The sequence below is a fragment of the Manis javanica genome, chromosome 5 (assembly GCF_040802235.1).
Source record: "Manis javanica isolate MJ-LG chromosome 5, MJ_LKY, whole genome shotgun sequence".
Lineage (NCBI taxonomy): Eukaryota > Metazoa > Chordata > Mammalia > Pholidota > Manidae > Manis > Manis javanica.
The window spans coordinates 71,140,484-71,158,498 of NC_133160.1; positions in this window are offsets into that span (position 1 = coordinate 71,140,484).

Below are 18,015 nucleotides of genomic sequence, written 5' to 3' on the forward strand. Positions count from 1 at the left end.
CAGGATTATGCCTCATAAAACGAGTTATGTGGTTTCCCACATTTATCTATGCTCTATAACAGTTTAAGAAGAGGACTGTCTGTTCCTTAGAAGCCTGGTAGAAGCAACCTACAAAATTGTCTGGGGTTGGTGCCTTTGGTGGGAGGGTAGGAGGAAGGAATCTATCATTTTAATTTCTATTACTCAGGTTTTCTGCATTTTCTTGACCAATCTGAGAAATGTAGATTTCCTTCAAAACTGTAGAAACTTTCCTTTGAGATTTTCAAAGTTATTGGCATGAAAGTAAATGTATTGTTCTCTTATAGTTTAAAAATTCCCCTGAATTTTTAGTCACTTCTCATTTTTTTTCTTAGTGTTATTTCTCTCTTACAGTTTATTTTCATTATTGATTAACTCCTAGGCTTTTTCTAAGAGTATTTTTTATTGAAGCATAGTTGATTTACAATATTATATTTGTTTCAAGTACACAACACAGTTATACACATTATTAAATCCTCATTCCAGCTAGCAAAGTTACAACATAGAAAGATGATTAACTTTTAGTTTTGCTTCATTAATTTCTTTGGACTTTTTGCATGTATCTGTGCCTTCAGTTGAAAGCTTAGTTCATTTATTTTATGTTACTGTTTACATTTAGGATTTTTCATATTTTGTTCTAAACAAACTCACTTGAATTTTCCAGGTTGATTTCCTTTTTCAGCTAATGTTTATTTAGAAGTGTTTTTATTTTTTTAAATTTACAAGTGTGGATTTTCTGATTTTATTTTTGTTACTGATTCTAATTGTGTTGCACTGTGGTCAGCACATGTGGCTTATGTAGTATAAAACCTTAGGGGTTTGTCAGTATTTTCTTTGTCAATACACAGGCAATTTGGGGGGAATGCTTTAAGTGTGTTTGAGAAGAATGTCTATTCCTTCTTTGTTGGGAAATATTTTCGCCATACATATCTACCAGAGCAAATTTGGCAAATGGTTCATCCAAATTCTCTATATTCTTAATTATATGTTGTTTACTTCACCTGTTCTTTCCTGAGAAAGGTAAGTGAGAGTCTCATGGTAGGATTATGGATTTGTCTATTCCCTGCAGCTGTTTCAACTTTTACTCAACATATTTTTCTTGAAGAAGCATAAAAATTCATGGCTATTTTCTTATTGGTTAATTATGCCTTTTGCCAATATAACATATCATTTTTTGCCTTTTCAAAGCTTTTCATATTGCGTTCTATCACATTTGACATGCACCTTCTACAACAGCTTTCTTTTAGTTAGTATTTGCCTTTGTCATGGAAAATTAAGATTCTGGATTGCATTTTGAAACTAGTATATTAAGGTACAGAGTGGTGTAAAAAGGGAAAAAATAAGAATATGTACTAGCATTTGTATATGCATTAAAAAATTTCTAGGTGAGTACACAAGAGACTAAGGATGTACTGACTACATATTTGGCCAAAGGCTGAACAGCTAAGCTTTAAAAATAAGTAAGTGGCTAAACCCAAGGCTGATGTCAAATTTCATCATAAAATGACCTTTTTGGATATAAGTGTATAAAAATATATTTGAATTTTTGTTACAATTATAATTTTATTATTAGAATTTATTAGTCACATTTTAGAAGTTTGACATTATAGTGCAGAGACAATAATTCTTTTTCAGCATTGTCAGTAGCTATGGGAAATTGTACCGGATATTTTTAATACAAAATAGTTTCATTCTTCCAGCTGGTTACTGCAGGAATGAGAGACAGTTTGGCTAGCTCCTGCAGTATAAGGTCCTGCTCATGGTGCTATTACCACTGTACTATTAATTTGTTTTCTTCCCTGAGAGCAACTAAAATGAAGACATCTTCTTATCAACTCCTGGACTTGGAGATTTGGTCACTGCAATGGTGTTCTCTCAATGATGCGATCCCACAAAGTCTATATACAGACTTCAGACTAGTAACCTTCCTTACATTTTTTATTCTTAATGTACTTACTTGAGAAAAAAGTGTCAGTAAATGTTGAGTCTAGAAATGTAGCATTAAAACAACAAAATTGGTTTACAAGATAATAAAATTGCCTCTAAATTTCCATCTCAGTTTTTATTTTATGTACACCAATTTCAGGAAATTTCATAGGGTAGGATAATAAATTATGTTGAAATAGCTGGTTATTTCAGCCTTCATATTACTGAGGTCCAAGAAAAGCTAAAAAGCTTATGTTGGCTAATTACTGAGGCCCAAGCCAAATTTTGGTAGATCCTCATATAAAACTAATAAAAGTAGAACCTTGTATATGTACCAGCTACTAAAAATGTTTTAATTAACTTGTAAAATATTTTAAAACTTAACCTGAGTCACTTACTTACTTTAGTTGTAAAAATAGGCTTTTTTAAATTAAGGTATGATTGATACACACTCTTATGAAGATTTCACATGAAAAAATGCGGTTACTACATTTACCCATATTATCAAGTCCCCACCCATACCCCAATGCAGTCACTGTCCATCAGTGCAGCAAGATGCTACAGATTCACTATGTGCCTTCTCTGTGCTACACTGTTCTCCCCGTGATGCCCCACACCATGTGTACTAAACATCATACCCCTAAATCCCCTTCTTCCTCCCTCTCCACCCACCCTCCCACACCCCTCTGCTTTGGTAACCACTAGTTCATTCTTGGAGTATCTGAGTCTGCTGCCATTTTGTTTCTTCAGTTTTGCTTCATTGTTATACTCCACAAATGAGGGAAATCATTTGGTATTTGTCTTTCTCTGCCTGGCTTATTTCACCGAGCATAATGTGCCCCAGATCCATCCATGTTGTTGCAAATGGTAGGATTTGTTTCTTTCTTATGGCTGAATAGTATTCCATTGTGTATATGTACCACCTCTTCTTTATCCATTCATCTACTGATAGACACTTAGATTGCTTCCATATCTTGGCTATTGTAAAAAGTGCTGCAATAAACATAGGGGTGCATATGTCTTTTGTATCTGAGAAGTTGTATTCTTTGGGTAAATTACAAAGAGTGGGATTCCTGGGTCAAACAGTATTTCTATTTTTAGTTTTTTGAGGAACCTCCATATTGCTTTCCACAATGGTTGAACTAGCTTACATTCCCACCAGCAGTGTAGGAAAGTTCCCCTTTTTCTGCATTCTTCCCAGCATTTGCTGTTCTTAGTCTTTTTGATGCTGGCCATCCTTACTGGTGTGAGGTGATATCTCATTGTGGTTTTAATTTTCATTTCCCTCATGATTAGTGATGTGGAGCATCTTTTCATGTGTCTGTTGGCCATCTGAATTTCTTCTTTGGAGAACTGTCTCTTCATATTCTCTGCCCATTTGTTAATCTGGTAATAACCCGATTTTTGGGTGTTGAAGTGTGTAACTTCTTTATATATGTTGGATATTAACCCCTTGTTGGATATGTCATTTACAAAGATATTCTCCCATACTGTAGGATGCCTTTTTGTTCTGTCAATGATGTCCCTCATCATACAGAAAATTTTTAGTTTGATGTAGTCCCATGAGTTTATTGTTGCTTTGGTTTCCCTTGCTTGAGGAGATGCATTCAGGAAGAAGTTGCTCATGCTTATATTCAGGAGATATTTGCCTATGTTTTCTTCTAAGAGTTTTATGGTTTCATGACTTACATTCAAGTCTTTAATCCATTTCAAGTTTACTTTTGTGTATGGGGTTAAACAATAATCCAGTTTCATTCTCTTGCATGTAGCTGTGCAGTTTTGCCAATATCAGCTGTTGAAGAGGCTGTCATTTCCCCATTGTATATCCATACCTCCTTTACCATATATTAGTTGACCATATATGGTTGGGTTTATATCTGGTCTCTCTAGTCTGTTCCATTGGTCTATGGGTCTGTTCTTGTGCCATTACCAAATTGTCTTGATTACTGTGGCTTTTCAGTAGAGCTTGAAGTTGAGGAGTATACTTCCCCCTGCTTTATTCTTCCTTCTCAAGATTGCTTTGGCTATTCTAGGTCTTTTGTGGTTCCATATGAATTTTAGGACAATTTTCTCTAGTTCGTTGAAGAATGCTGTTGGTATTTTGATAGGAATTGCATTGAATCCAAAGATTGCTTTAGGCAGGATGGCCATTTTGACAATATTAATTCTTCCTACCCATGAGCATGGGATGTGTTTCCATTTATTGGTATCTTCTTTAATTTCTCTCATGAGTGTCTTGTAGTTTTCAGAGTATAGGTCTTTCACATCCTTAGTTAGGTTTATTTCTAGGTATTTTATTCTTTTTGATGCAGTTGTGAATGGAATTGTTTTCCTGATTTCTATCTCTGCTAGTTCATTGTTAGTGTATAGTAATGCCACAGATTACTGTGTATTAATTTTGTATCCTACAACTTTGCTGATTTCAGATATTAGATCTAGCAGTTTTGGAGTGGATTCTTTAGGGTTTTTTTATGTACAATATCATGTCATCTGCAAATAGGGACAGTTTGACTTCTTCCTTGAAAATCTGGATGCTTTTATTTCTTTGTGTTGTCTGATAGCCATGGCTAGGACCTCCAGAATGGAAGTGGGGAGAGTGGTCATCCTTGTCTTGTTCCCGATCTTAAAGGAAAAGCTTTCAGCTTCTCACTGTTAAGTATAATGTTGGCTGTGGGTTTATCATATATGGCCTTTATTATGTTGAGGTACTTGCCCTCTATACCCATTTTGTTGAGAGTTTTTATCATGAATGGATATTGAATTTTGTCAAATGCTTTCTCAGCATCTATGGAGATGATCATGTGGTTTTTGTCCTTCTTTTTGTTGATGTGGCGGATGATGTTAATGTATTTTTGAATGTTGTACCATCCTTGCATCCCTGGAATAAATCCTACTTGATAATGATGGATGATATTTTTTATGTATTTTTTAACTCAGTTTGCTAATATTTTGTGGCGTATTTTTGCATCTATGTTCATCAGAGATACTAGTCTGTAATTTTCTTTTTTTGTGGTGTCTTTGCCTGGTTTTGGTATTAGAGTGATGCTGGCCTCATAGAATGAGTTTGGAAGTATTCCCTACTCTTCTATTTTTTGGAAAACCTTAAGAAAATTCAGCGGTGCAGCCATCTGGTCCAGGGGTTTTGTTCTTAGGTAGTTTTTTGATTACCAGTTCAATTTCACTTCTGGTAATTGGTCTGTTCAGATTTTCTGTTTCTTCCTTGGTCAGCCTTGGAACGTTGTATTTTTCTAGAAAGTTGTCCATTTCTTCTATGTTATCCAGTTTGTTAGCATATAATTTTTCACAGTATTCTCTAATAATTCTTTGTATTTCTGTGGTGTCCATAGTGATTTTTCCTTTCTCATTTCTGATTCTGTTTATGTGTGTAGACTCTTTTTTTCCTGTTAAGTCTGGCTAGGGGTTTATCTATTTTGTTTATTTTCTCGAAGAACCAGCTCTTGCTTTCATTGATTCCTTCTATTGTTTTATTCTTCTCAATTTTATTTATTTTTGCTCTTATCTTTATTATGTTCCTCTTTCTACTGACGTTGGGCCTCATTTGTTCTTCTTTTTCTAGTTTCATTAATTGTGAGTTTAGAATGCTTATATGGGATTGTTCTTCTTTCTTGAGGTAGACCTATATTGCAATATACTTTCCTTTTAGCATGGCCTTGGCTGTGTCCCACACATTTTGTGGTGCTGAATTATTGTTGTCATTTGTCTCCATATATTGCTTGATCTCTGTTTTTATTTGGTCATTGATCCATTGATTATTTAGTAGTATGTTGTGAAGCCTCCATGTGTGTGGGGGGGATATTTCATTTTCTTTGCATAATTTGTTTCTAGTTTAATACCTTTTTGGTCTGAGAAACTGGTTGGTATAATTTTAATATTTTTGAATTTACTGAGGCTCTTTTTGTGGCCTAGTATATGATCCATTCTTGAAAATGTTCCATGTGCTGCTTTTGGGTGTAGAGTTCTGTAGATGTCTGTTAGGTCCATCTGTTCTAATGTGCTGTTCAGTGCCTCTGTGTCCTTACTTATTTTATGTCTAGTTGATCTGTCCTTCAGAGTGAGTAGAGTATTGAAGTCTCCTAGAATGAATGCATTGCATTCTATTTTCCCTTTTAATTCGGCATTTCTTTCACATATGTGGGTGCTCCTGCGTTGGGAGCATAGATATTTATAATGGTTATATCTTCTTGTTGGATTGACCCCTTTATCAATATGTAATTTCCTTCTTCATCTCTTGTGACTTTCTTTGTTTTGAAGTCTATTTTGTCTGATACGAGTACTGCAGCTCCTGCTTTTTTCTCTCTATTAGTTGCATGAAATATCTTTTTCCATCCCTTCACTAGTATGTCTTTAGGTTTAATGTGAGTCTCTTGTAGGCAGCATATAGATGGGTCTTGTTTTTTTATCCATTCAGTGACTGTGTCTTTTGATTGGTGCATTCAGTCCATTTACATTTAGGGTGATTACTGATAGGTATGTACTTATTGCCGTTGCAGGCTTTTGATTCGTGGTTACCAAAGATTCAAGGTTAACTTCCATACTATCTAAGAGTCTAAGTTATGTCACTTAATATGCTATTACAAACACAATCTAAAGGTTCTTTTCTTTTTCTCCTCCGTTTTCTTCCTGCTCCAATCTTTATATATTAGGTATCATATTCTGTACTCTTTGTCTATCCCTTGATTGACTTTGGAGATAGTTAATTTAATTTTGCATTTGCTTAGTAATTAGTTGTTCTACTTTCTTTACTGTGAGTTAATTTAATTTTGCATTTGCTTAGTAATTAGTTGTTCTACTTTCTTTACTGTGGTTTATTTCCTCTGGTGACTGCTATTAAACCTTAGGAACACTTCCATCTATAGCAGTCCCTCCAAAATAGACCATAGAGTCAGTTTGTGGGAGGCAAATTCTCTCAGCTTTCATTATCTGGAAATTGTTTAATCCCTCCTTCAAATTGAAATGATAATCTTGCCAGGTAAAGTAATCTTGGTTCCAGGCCCTTCTGCTTCATGGCATTAAATACATCATGCCATTCCCTTCTGGCCTGTAAGGTTTCTGCTGAAAAGTCTGATGTTAGCCTGACGGGCTTTCCTTTGTATGTGATCTTGTGTCTCTCTTTGGCTGCTTTTAACAGTCTGTCCTTATTCTTGATCTTTTCCATTTTAATTACTATGTGTCTTGGTGTTGTCTTCCTTGGGTCCCTTGTGTTGGGAGATCTGTGGATCTCCATGGTCTGAGAGACTCTCTCCTTCCCCAGATTGGGGAAGTTTTCAGCAACTACCTCCTCAAAGACACTTTCTATCCCTTTCTCTCTCTCTTCTTCTGGTATCTTTATAATGTGAATATTGTTCCACTTGGATTGGTTGCACAGTTCTCTCAATATTCTTTCATTCTTAGAGATCCTTTTTTCTCTCCATGCCTCAGCTTCTTTGTATTCCTCTTCTCTACTTTCTATTTCATTTATTGTCCCCTCCACTGTATCCAACCTGCTTTTAATACCCTCCATCATGCTCTTCAATGATTGAATCTCCCACCTGAATTCATTCCTGAGTTCTTGTGTCTTTCTGTATCTCCATTAGCACATTGATGATTTTTATTTTGAACTCCCTTTCAGGAAAAGTCATGAGGTCCATATTATTTAAATCTTTCTCTGGAGTTGTATTAGTAATTTTACTCTGGACCAGGTTCCTTTGGTGTTTCATATTTGTATATGGTGCCCTCTAGGGTCAGGAAGCTCTATTCTGAAGCTGCTCAGCCCCTGAAGCAATGTCGTGGGTCGCAGAGGAGCGGTATTGGTGCCTGGGGGGAGGAAAGGGCTGTTCCCTGCTTCCCGGCTGCTGTGCCTGTCTCCACTGCCTGAACCAGTGGGCTGAGCACACAGGTATAAGCCTCTATGCTTTGCATTTGTAGTTGCTGTAGACAGATCTTCCCTCTGGCTGGCCTAATGCCAGGGTAGGGTTTACTGGTTTGCGAGCCAGGTGGGGCCAGCCAGGAGAAAGGCACAGTAGGCTGCATATCACAGACAGGGTCCTTGGAGCTGTGTAGCTAGCCAGGGAGCTGGAGCACCTGGAAATCATGAAAGCTCCCAGCCTGCTAGGCAGAGTGCACCCAGACAATTTTGTCTACCTGTTCTTTCTCCTGAGCAGTAAGCTCTGTGCAATCCCTGCCCCTTTCGCAGCCCTCTTGCTAAGGGCTTCCTTGCTAGGAAGTCTCTCAGACTGCCCGCCTTTCTTTTGTCCCAGAGCAGCCGGATATGGATCCTTGCTTTCCACAAGCGGCTGGAATCTCAGTCTTTCCAGGAATTCTGCCTGTCTTAGCTTTCCCATCTCCTAGTTATGAGAGTATCATGAAAGCAGCTTGAAATGTAGGTTTGTGCTCCCAGAGAAGATCTCTGTAGTTAGGTGTTCAGCAGTCCCAGGCCTCCACTCCCTCCCCACTCCATTTCTCTTTTTCCAGCTGGTGAGCTGGGGTGAGGGAAGGACTTGGGTCCTGCCAGGCCACAGCTTTGGTACGTTACCCTGCTCCATGAGGTCTGCTCTTTTATCCAGGTATATCCAGTCTGATACCATCCTCTTTCCTGTTGCTCTTTCAGGATCAGTTGTATTAATTATATTTTTGTATTATATGCAATTTTAGGAGAAAGTTTCTGTCTCTCCTCTCATCTTTTTATAGGCTTTTCTTAAAGGGACTTACTTAGTTTACCTGTTAAAGAAAAAAAAAGTACTCCCTTTACCTATATTCTCAATCCTAAGAAAATCTGAGTCAGTGCGAACAGCAACAGTGAGATAAGTAGTATTGGGCTATTTATCACAAAATCAGTGACTCAAATTCCTAAACTAGAGTTTTCAGTATTAGGTGAGCAAGCATGGTTTTTTATGACATTCTATTAAGCCGGTTCCTATAGCAAACTACACTAGTTCTCATGGTCTGACAGTCATAGCTCAGCTGTCTTTAGGATGATTAAAATCATTCAACATTATCAGAAAGCTATTTTTCCCTTGTAAATACATTTAGAAACTCAATTTTATGTTGACAAGATATACAATAAGCATAAATCCAACAAGAAAAGATCTTCCCCTTAACTTGACTAATGTTTATTTTCTCAAGGCCCTTAAGGTAAAGGTTTTGAAGTTATTTTCAATTTTTACGTTTATTCATATTGTTTCATACTTTTTACTGATTAAGAAATTCCCTTTTATTCCTGTTTTGCTAAAAATTTAGGTAAATGGCTAGTCAGCAATTTGCATTCATGTTCATAGCATCTGCAAATAGTCTCCCTTATTTTCAAGGTTCTTCACTATATTGACATTTAATCAAGAATGAAATAAAAATACATGCTAAGTATAATTTTCTATTTCCACAGCTTATGATACCTATTTTATACCTTTATTTTCAAACTTCCTGAATTATTTTTTATAAAAAGCTCTCTTATAAACAGACTGTACCTGTATTCATTTCATACAATCTTAGGGCCTCTATATTTTAATAAGCTAGTTATATTCAAATTGTGACTTATGTATTACATTGAGAATCATTTCTTCCATTTCTTCCCATGCTTTCTACCTACCACAATTCCTAGTTGTTTCTTTCCCCTCACTTTGCTTCCTCTAACTGCACTGATTTATTTTTTCCCTTATCAACTTTTTGTTCCATGTGTTTAAAATTATCAGAGCGATCTGAGACTATATCATACTTTTAAGAAAGAATTAGAGGCCACATTTAAGCCTTATTATTAAAGAGAAAAGAATCAATGGGTTAACAGAAGATATAACTGAAGAATGAATGAATAAGCTTAAATTAAGATCAAGACATATAACTCTCCCACAATGTAGCAAACAAATAAAAAGATGGTAATTCTAAACAAAAAGAAAGAAGACCTCTTCTGATATTGTTATATCCATAAAGGGAAGGGTGCCTCCATGCTACAGTCAAGATTGAAATATTCCAGCCTGTGGTCTAGTTGGAAATACAGAAGGACAGAAGAGGGGAGGCAATAGTCAAAGAACCAGTAGAGGAGAATTTCCAGAATGAAGGAAGACATGTTCTTGTGCTAAAAGAACCCGCCAAGTGCCAAGTAGGATTTTTTAAATTCCAAAAATAACACAAAACACCACATCCACCAAGAACAAAATCTTTATATTTAGACACCTTATGTTGAAATTTTAGAGCATTAACAAATAGAGAAAATTCTAGCAATCCCTGGAGAGGAGATTAAAGAAGGACTAGAAGAAAACTAGTAACATATTTCTAACCAAAACATTAGATGGAAGATAACATGAAATAGTTCATGAGACTATTATAATCTTGACACAACACCAGACAAAAACAGAAAGAAAAAAGGAAAACATAGGCCAATTTTATTTATAAAGTCAGATGCAAAAAGTTGCAAACAAAATAGCACCAAACCAAACCAAATTAATATATTACAACCAAACTGAATTTATCCCAGGAGTGCAAGAAATATTGAATATTTAAAAAAAATCAACCCACCATATTATAAAGGAAAATTGCTATTTGGTTATTTTGATAAGAAAATTTTTTAAAAATTAAAAATAATTAATGTTTGAAATTGTTAGCAACATAGGAATAAAAGGGAACTTCCTTAATCAGAAAAAGAGTAGGAAACAAAAACCTGTAAGTAATATTAACCTAAATGATGAAGTGTTAGACACATACCTTATAAAACCAGTAACAAGATAAATATACCATCATCACTGGCTTCTTCTTCTCAACATTGTATTTTAGGTCAATAGGACAAAAAAAGAAATAAAAGACTTTAGAAAGGTATGAGAATGGAAAAAATGTTCTTATTTGCAGAGATGAGTGGCTACACAGAAAACTCCAACGAATTTTCATCTTAAGATTAATAATAGAGTTTATAAAGTAGGGAAATACAAATATTAATAGACAAAAATTAATTGGATTTCTATATACCAGCCATACACAGAAAATATAATAAATAATTTTTAAAGCACATAACCATTTACAAAAGCAGCAAAAAAATAAGGTATCTAGGAATAAATATAAGAATAGATATTAAAAGGCCTTTTACAGAGAAAATTTTGAAACTTTGTTGAAATATATTAAAGGAAATCTTAGAAAGTAAATACTGCAAAATTGTTCATTAGTTCCAGTGTAATCTATAGATTCAATAAGATTTCACTCAAAATCCCAATAATTTTTTGAAGGAACTCAAGGGCCTAAAAAAATGGCCAAGAGTCCCTTGAACAAAACCAAAGTAGGGGGATTTGACCCACCCGATAGGCTGATGTATTATGAAACAATAGTAATAGATTGTGCAGGTAGGTGAAGGGAGAGCCAAGCTGAGCACTGAAACCTTCTAGAAGGCCAGAAACAGATTCACACTTGTATAGAAACAATATATGATAGAAGTGGCATTGTATGCCATTGAGGAAAGGAAGGACTATTTAATAAATGCTGACATAATAAGTAATCCATATGGAAAAAAGTGAAATAGAATTTTCTATATTATACCAAACGCAAAAATCAACATAAAATCCAAAGACACAAGATGGAACTTTTAGAAGAAGATAGAGGAGGCTATCATTTTGCTCTAAGAGTAGATTTTTTAAAATAAGAGAAAAAAAGCATTACCCATCAAAGGTGAGACTGATAAATTAGCTACATTAACATTAAGAATTTCTCTTCATCAAAAAAAAATCATGGAATATTTTTAAAAGCCATAATCTGTATTTGCCACACATATAATAAAAAATTGATATTCAAAGACCTATTACAAATTACTATAAAAAAACAATCAAATAGAAGAATAGGGAAAAGATGAGAACAGACATTTCAAAAGAAAAGGAAACATGGATACTATTGAAATATATGAAAAGATATTCAATCTCTTGAGTAATAAAAATGCAAATATATACCATAAGAGAGATAGTTTATATGCCATAGACTAGGGAAAAATTAGAGTCTGATTACACGAATTTTGGAGAAAATATAAAGTAGTGAGAACTTTTACACATTGCTTAGGAGTCTGAATTGGTACAACCTCTTAGGAAAAATGGGCGTTATCTAAGGTTGCAGATGTGCATACTGCATGAGCCAAGAATGCCACTAGTAGGTACGTACCTTAGGGAGAATCTCTTGCACATATGCAGCAGCAGACATACAAAAATACTCATAGCACCATTGTTACTAATAGAAAAAGAAAATAAAAGAAAGAGAACATGAGTGGAAAAGAGTGGGGGAGGAACAACCCAAATATCCAGCATTAGAAGACTGTATACATGAAGTGAGGCATAGCCACCCAATAGGATACATTGTAAAGAAGGAAAACAATAAACTGCACATTTTTGTGAAAACATAAGGGTAAAAAACAGTTAAGTCACAGAAAACTATTTAGGGTACAGCCCCATTCTTATAAAGCCCAAAAGCAGGCAAAATTAAATACTATGTTGCTTAGAGGTGTACACAACTAAGGTATAACTGTGGGGTAAATGCAAGGATTGGCGCACACAATGGGAGCAGCGACAAGGGAATGAGATCTAGACGCACCTAAAGAGGAACATGTGGACAGCTTTGATATTCTTAAGGTAGGCACTAGGTTATGAGTGTTTATTTTATTAATAATTCGTTATTTACTTCATTCTTTATACTTTTCATTATTTTATTACAAATTAAGTATCACACATATTACAAAATTACTACAAATTAAATAGTATATGTATTATATTCTTTTGTACATATACACACATATGTGTACAAAAGGCAAATTACATGAAATAGCACATAAATAAAAATATTTTTTAAGTGGCTCTGAGGGGGAATGACATTGGTCACAGAATTCTATACCCAAAACAGCCAGTAAAGGTGAAATAATAACATTTTCTTACATGCAAAGACAGAAAATGTATCATCCACAGAACTTCCCTGGGAAAATTACTGGAATATGTTAGCTAGGAAGAGGCAAAGTGAGAAAAGGAGGAAGAATAAGTGGAATGTAATATGCAAGGTGGGCAAAGGCATTAGTAAAAAGCCATTATCAATTGTAAAGAAGAAGGGATTAGGAAAATTAATTTCTGTAACAAAATTTTCAGATGTGATTAATGCAATAAATAGATGGAACAGCAGAGGGAGAGGGAAGTAAAGTATGTTAATTTCTTGGTGGGGAGAGGATATAAATGTCAATTTTAATTCTATGTGTGTTGCAAATATACAGTTGAAAATATAACAAATAGAACAGGTCTACAACTTTTTAAGTCACAAAGTAATCAAAGGAAGTGGTCTAAGGAAAGGCAGGAATGAACACATTGGTTTACGGTGACCTTTTTCTAAGGGCTAACAAACTGTCAATTTAATGATCTGTCTAGAATTTGCTGGTGAACAATAATAACAATACTAACAATAGTGCTACTGATGAAAACAATTATTTAGTGAGTATATATCTCCCAAACATTGAACTAAATTCTGTTATGTAGTCTTTTTTCACATAAGCCTTCTAATAACTTCATGGGCTAGATTATATTAGCATTATAATTTTACAGGTGAAAAACCAAGGCACAGAGTTCAAGTTATTTACCAAAGGTCACACGAATAGGAAGAAGCATGCAGAGGTTCTAATCTGTTTGACTCCAGAGCTTGGAACCACTTACTATGTGTCATTTTAAGTCTCAACAGAAAATTAGACTTTACATATTCTAGCCTCTCCCCTTCTCAAATATCATCAATTCATCATCTCCCACTTAGATTATACACATCATTCTTTCTGTGGCTTTTTCAGTCTCTAGCTTTTTCTCCCGTATAACTCACCTGCTATATCTAATGCTCATGATTAATCTTCTTCCATATTATTATCATGTTGCTTCCCTCAAAATTTTGAACCAAGTCAGCTTACTTTTCAAAAGCTTCCAGAAAGTACACCCATACCCAGGATGATTTGACACCACTATTCAATATTCACCCTCTTTTCTAGATCAGGATCCTCACTCTTCCTCAAGCCTCTGATTTCAGTGTCCACTATTTCTGGCCAGCTTCACCCTGCCTTCCACCCCCTCCACACATATCCTGTGAACTTGCCTCTTTCCCCAGAGCATTTATAGCTCATTCTTGTTTGTTATTCTCTAAACTGCTACTGAATTTGTAAACCACACTGGTCATTGTTTCCAGGGGTCTACAGTGGCAGGCTGAATGCACACTATGGAGTCTCGGAGAGCATTCAGTCTCACCCCCTCACTCACTCCCTCACTTTACAGATGAGCAAATGAAACACAGAAGACAGCAGTGATTTCCAGGGGTCTCTGGCCTGTTGGTGGTAAACAGAATTTCTGATGTACCATCTTGTGCCCTTTCCTTTACACACATGACTGACGGGTAATGTAACTAAGGACTGTGTTGATTGAAATTGTTACTATTCTGTATTAGATTCTGTTGGTTTTCCAAACACAGCCATTTTTCTCTTCTTTTTTTACTGACAGAACTTTATTTCTGGTGACGTCTCTCCCACATGATTTGGGTAAATACTTCTTATTGCTTAAGCCAGTTATCATGAGTTCCATTCCTTTGCCAATGATTGGTTTAAGGTAGAATATAACCCAATTCTGGCAAATGAAATGTGAGAAAAATCTGGTGGGGATTCCTTCTGGGAAGGCTTCTCTGTTGATAGAGAATCACAGGATGAAGAAGGCTTGTTATGTCTCTGGTGGATGAAGATAGAGGACCTAGACTTATTTGTCCATCTGTGTTCATGAAGGAAGCTAATAAACATGAGCATAGCTAAATAGAAAAATGGAAAGAATAGACTCTACTACCTTCATTAAGGTAACAAGTATTCGAATTCCTTAAGCCAGTTTAACTGGGTTGATTATGATTTGAATGAAAGCTGCAGGAATGACCTTGGAGGCTGCCTTTCACATGCCACATCTCAACCACTAGCAAATCATGCTGATTTAGTCTTTAAAAATATGCCCAGAACCCAACTACTTTTCCTTATGGGCTGCTACCCAGGTCCCAGAAAACATCACCTCTTGCAAAGAGTATTTCAGTAGCTCCCTCTCTCAATGCTCCCCTGCTCGCCTTCAGGCAATTCACCATGCAATCGGCAAAGCATCCTTGCAAAACATCAGTCAGATTGTGCCCCACATCTCCTTAACACCTTCCAGAGGCTTCCTATCTCACCGAAAGCCAAACCCTAAGTCCCTAATTAGGTCTACAGAGCTGCTGAAGACCTGGCCATTAGCTGCCTCTGGGCTCTTTCACTCTCTGCAAACCACACAAACCTTTCTGCATTCTGTGGACAAAACAAGCATGAAAGGCAGAGCCTTTGAACTGGTTGCTTCCTCTGCCTCCTGCTCTCCCCACTCAGGCATCCGCATTCCTCATGGCCTCACAGCCTTTGCTCATATGTCCCATCAGGGAGACCTTTCTCATGTGTCCTATATAAAGCAGCACAGTGCTCTCCATGGCCCTATCACACTCTGTTCCCTTCATTTTTCTCTTCTGCTTATCAGTTCCTGATATATTTTGAATTTGCTGGGTTTTTTTTGTTTGTTTAGAAGGCAATGACAGTGACTATTTTATTCACTGCTCTGCTCCCTTGAGTGCCTGGCACATAGTAGGCACTCAATAAATATTTACTGGATGAAAGGATTAACTACATGTAATAAGTTATAGTAAGTTGTAATAAAAGATTAACTATATATAATAAGGGCATTAAATTATATACACTTTATATTTTTATACTAAAAAATAAACATGGCAGGTGTATACATTTGTTAAACTGCATCAAAGTTACAATTAATACCTGTGCAAATCACTTTATGTGTTATTCCTCAACAAACAAGTCTGAAAAAAATTAAAAAGTAGTGATGATCTTAAATAATTTTGGTGGATATTTGTTTTTTTCTACTATAACTGGAAACTTAAAGTTCTATCATTTTAATGTTACATTACTCTGTATTAGTTTTACTTCACTCCATTTTTATAAATTGTAAAAGGGGAACACTAAAGAATTTTGTATTTATATGTGAACAAAATAAGTTACATTATCATTTCTGCATCTTGAGTCTAGCATGTTGTCTCACACAGAGCTCAGTAATTGTTTGTGAACTTAAATCAAATGTTAAAAGAGAAAATGAATGAAGGGAGGGAGCAGATATGCCCAGCAACAACAGCTGCCAGGAACCTCCTTCTTCCCTCCCCATTTGCTAATGAGGAGTTAGTGAGAGGGTGTAGAGTTAGATGGGCTGTGGATGACCACAATGCCAGGTCCAAGTCAGGGTCAACCACTTATGAACTGTGTGACTTTGGACAGCTGTTACCTAAACTTTCTGGGAAACCTCATTTTTCTCCTTTGCAAGAGTGAAATAGGAGAGTCACTATCTTATTCATCCGACAAGGCTGTTGTGAGTCCTTATGCACAGTGTGTGGCATGCAGTAAGTGCTAAATGAATGTGGACTCCTACTGTAATGGGAATTTACCCTTTTATTCTTCTTTCTGTGGGTACAGGGATGAAGAGGAGTCAGTACTTCCTGAGAGACACTGATAGACTGAGACTGGTGCTCCCTGTCAGAAGAGGGGGTTAGGGAAATCCCCTCAATGGAAGCAAGGAGAGATGGGTGAGGTGAGAGTTTCCCATCCTCGTACTCATTCCCCACCAAATGCATGCAGTTCTCATTAGAGATGCAAAAGTACCCCCTGCCCCTGCCACCACTCAAGTCCTCAGCCACCAGCGGAGTGCAGAGTGAAGGAACTAGTGGAGGGAAACCACTGCATACACATGCCCACGTCCCATCCCAAGTGCAGCCTCTCATATTATGAAGCCCTTTCATATCAACTTTTCATGAAGATACTTTGATCCTGGTAACCTGGTGTGAAGTTACCTGTGCATAGATTACCCCTTCAGGACTACCCCAAGGGCAATGGGGGATCCCATCCCCAAAAACTCTGTCCTGAAACCAAGAAGTCCACCCCAAAGGCTCTTTAGACTCAGGTTCTACATTAACTCACACACCTGAGGAGGCAATTTCCCAGCCCTTCTAGGACAGCCATCATGTCCCAGAGTCCACTCACCCAGGGTCAGAATCAGCAAGGAGCAGACCGAAAATTGTTAAGAGTTTCTTAATGATTACAAAATGGATATTTACATGGTACTTAAATCTTCCTCTCACAAGACAAAAACTGAAAATGTCTAGTTTCAGGCCTGGCATCCGTGATCAGGGTTCACCCAGTCCCAGAAAGACCTTGGGGCTGCCTACCATCACATTTCCAGTTTGTGAGATTGAATCTCCATCCCTTTAACTTCATGTTTAATAACGGTCTCCTAGAATTACAACTATAGTAATAGTGTCTTGTTTTCCTTGGCTTATTAAATGTGGCTCTGAACAAAATATGCAGTTAGTTGCCTTTTATTGAATTGGAGTAGATTGACAGTGACAGGGTGAGCTATGAGGAACATAAGAGGCAGTGACTGAGAGTTCAGTGTCCAAGATAAAATGGGCCAGATTTGGACTTTACACACAGCACTTGAGACCACAGAGAGTGGCTTCTGGCCTTAGAGTCTGGTCCCGCGCTCCTCAGTGCAGGCATTGGGTGGGATCACTGTCTGTTACTGCAACAGGGCTAGAGAGCTTAAAAAAAATTCTGCTGTATCTTTTTCTGGGGTTGGAACCATTTTTAGAAAGATTTTGCTTCTGAGTTTTGAATATATTTAGAATCACATGAAGGCCTTACACAGACCCTTTGGTTGCAGAAAACAAAAAAACCCCACTGGCGGCAGCCCATGGGAAGAGGTGGCATTGATAATTCGCACTCATATACAGCAGCATTTTGAAATAGTTTTGTTTTAGGCATGTTTTTCCTTTTCTACCACTCGTTTGTAATATTTAGATTTTTATATTTTGTTTTCTGTTTTCTTATTTGAGATTCATTTGTGGGGAGAAGGGAATTTTTCATTTTGTTTTCATGTCTTGCTTTTTTGAAGTGTACTTTTATACAAGTTCTTTGGGAATATTCATAGTTTTTCACAGTAATTTCTATGAGTATTACTAATAAGGTAGGGGGACGTGAAATAGAATTATATAGAT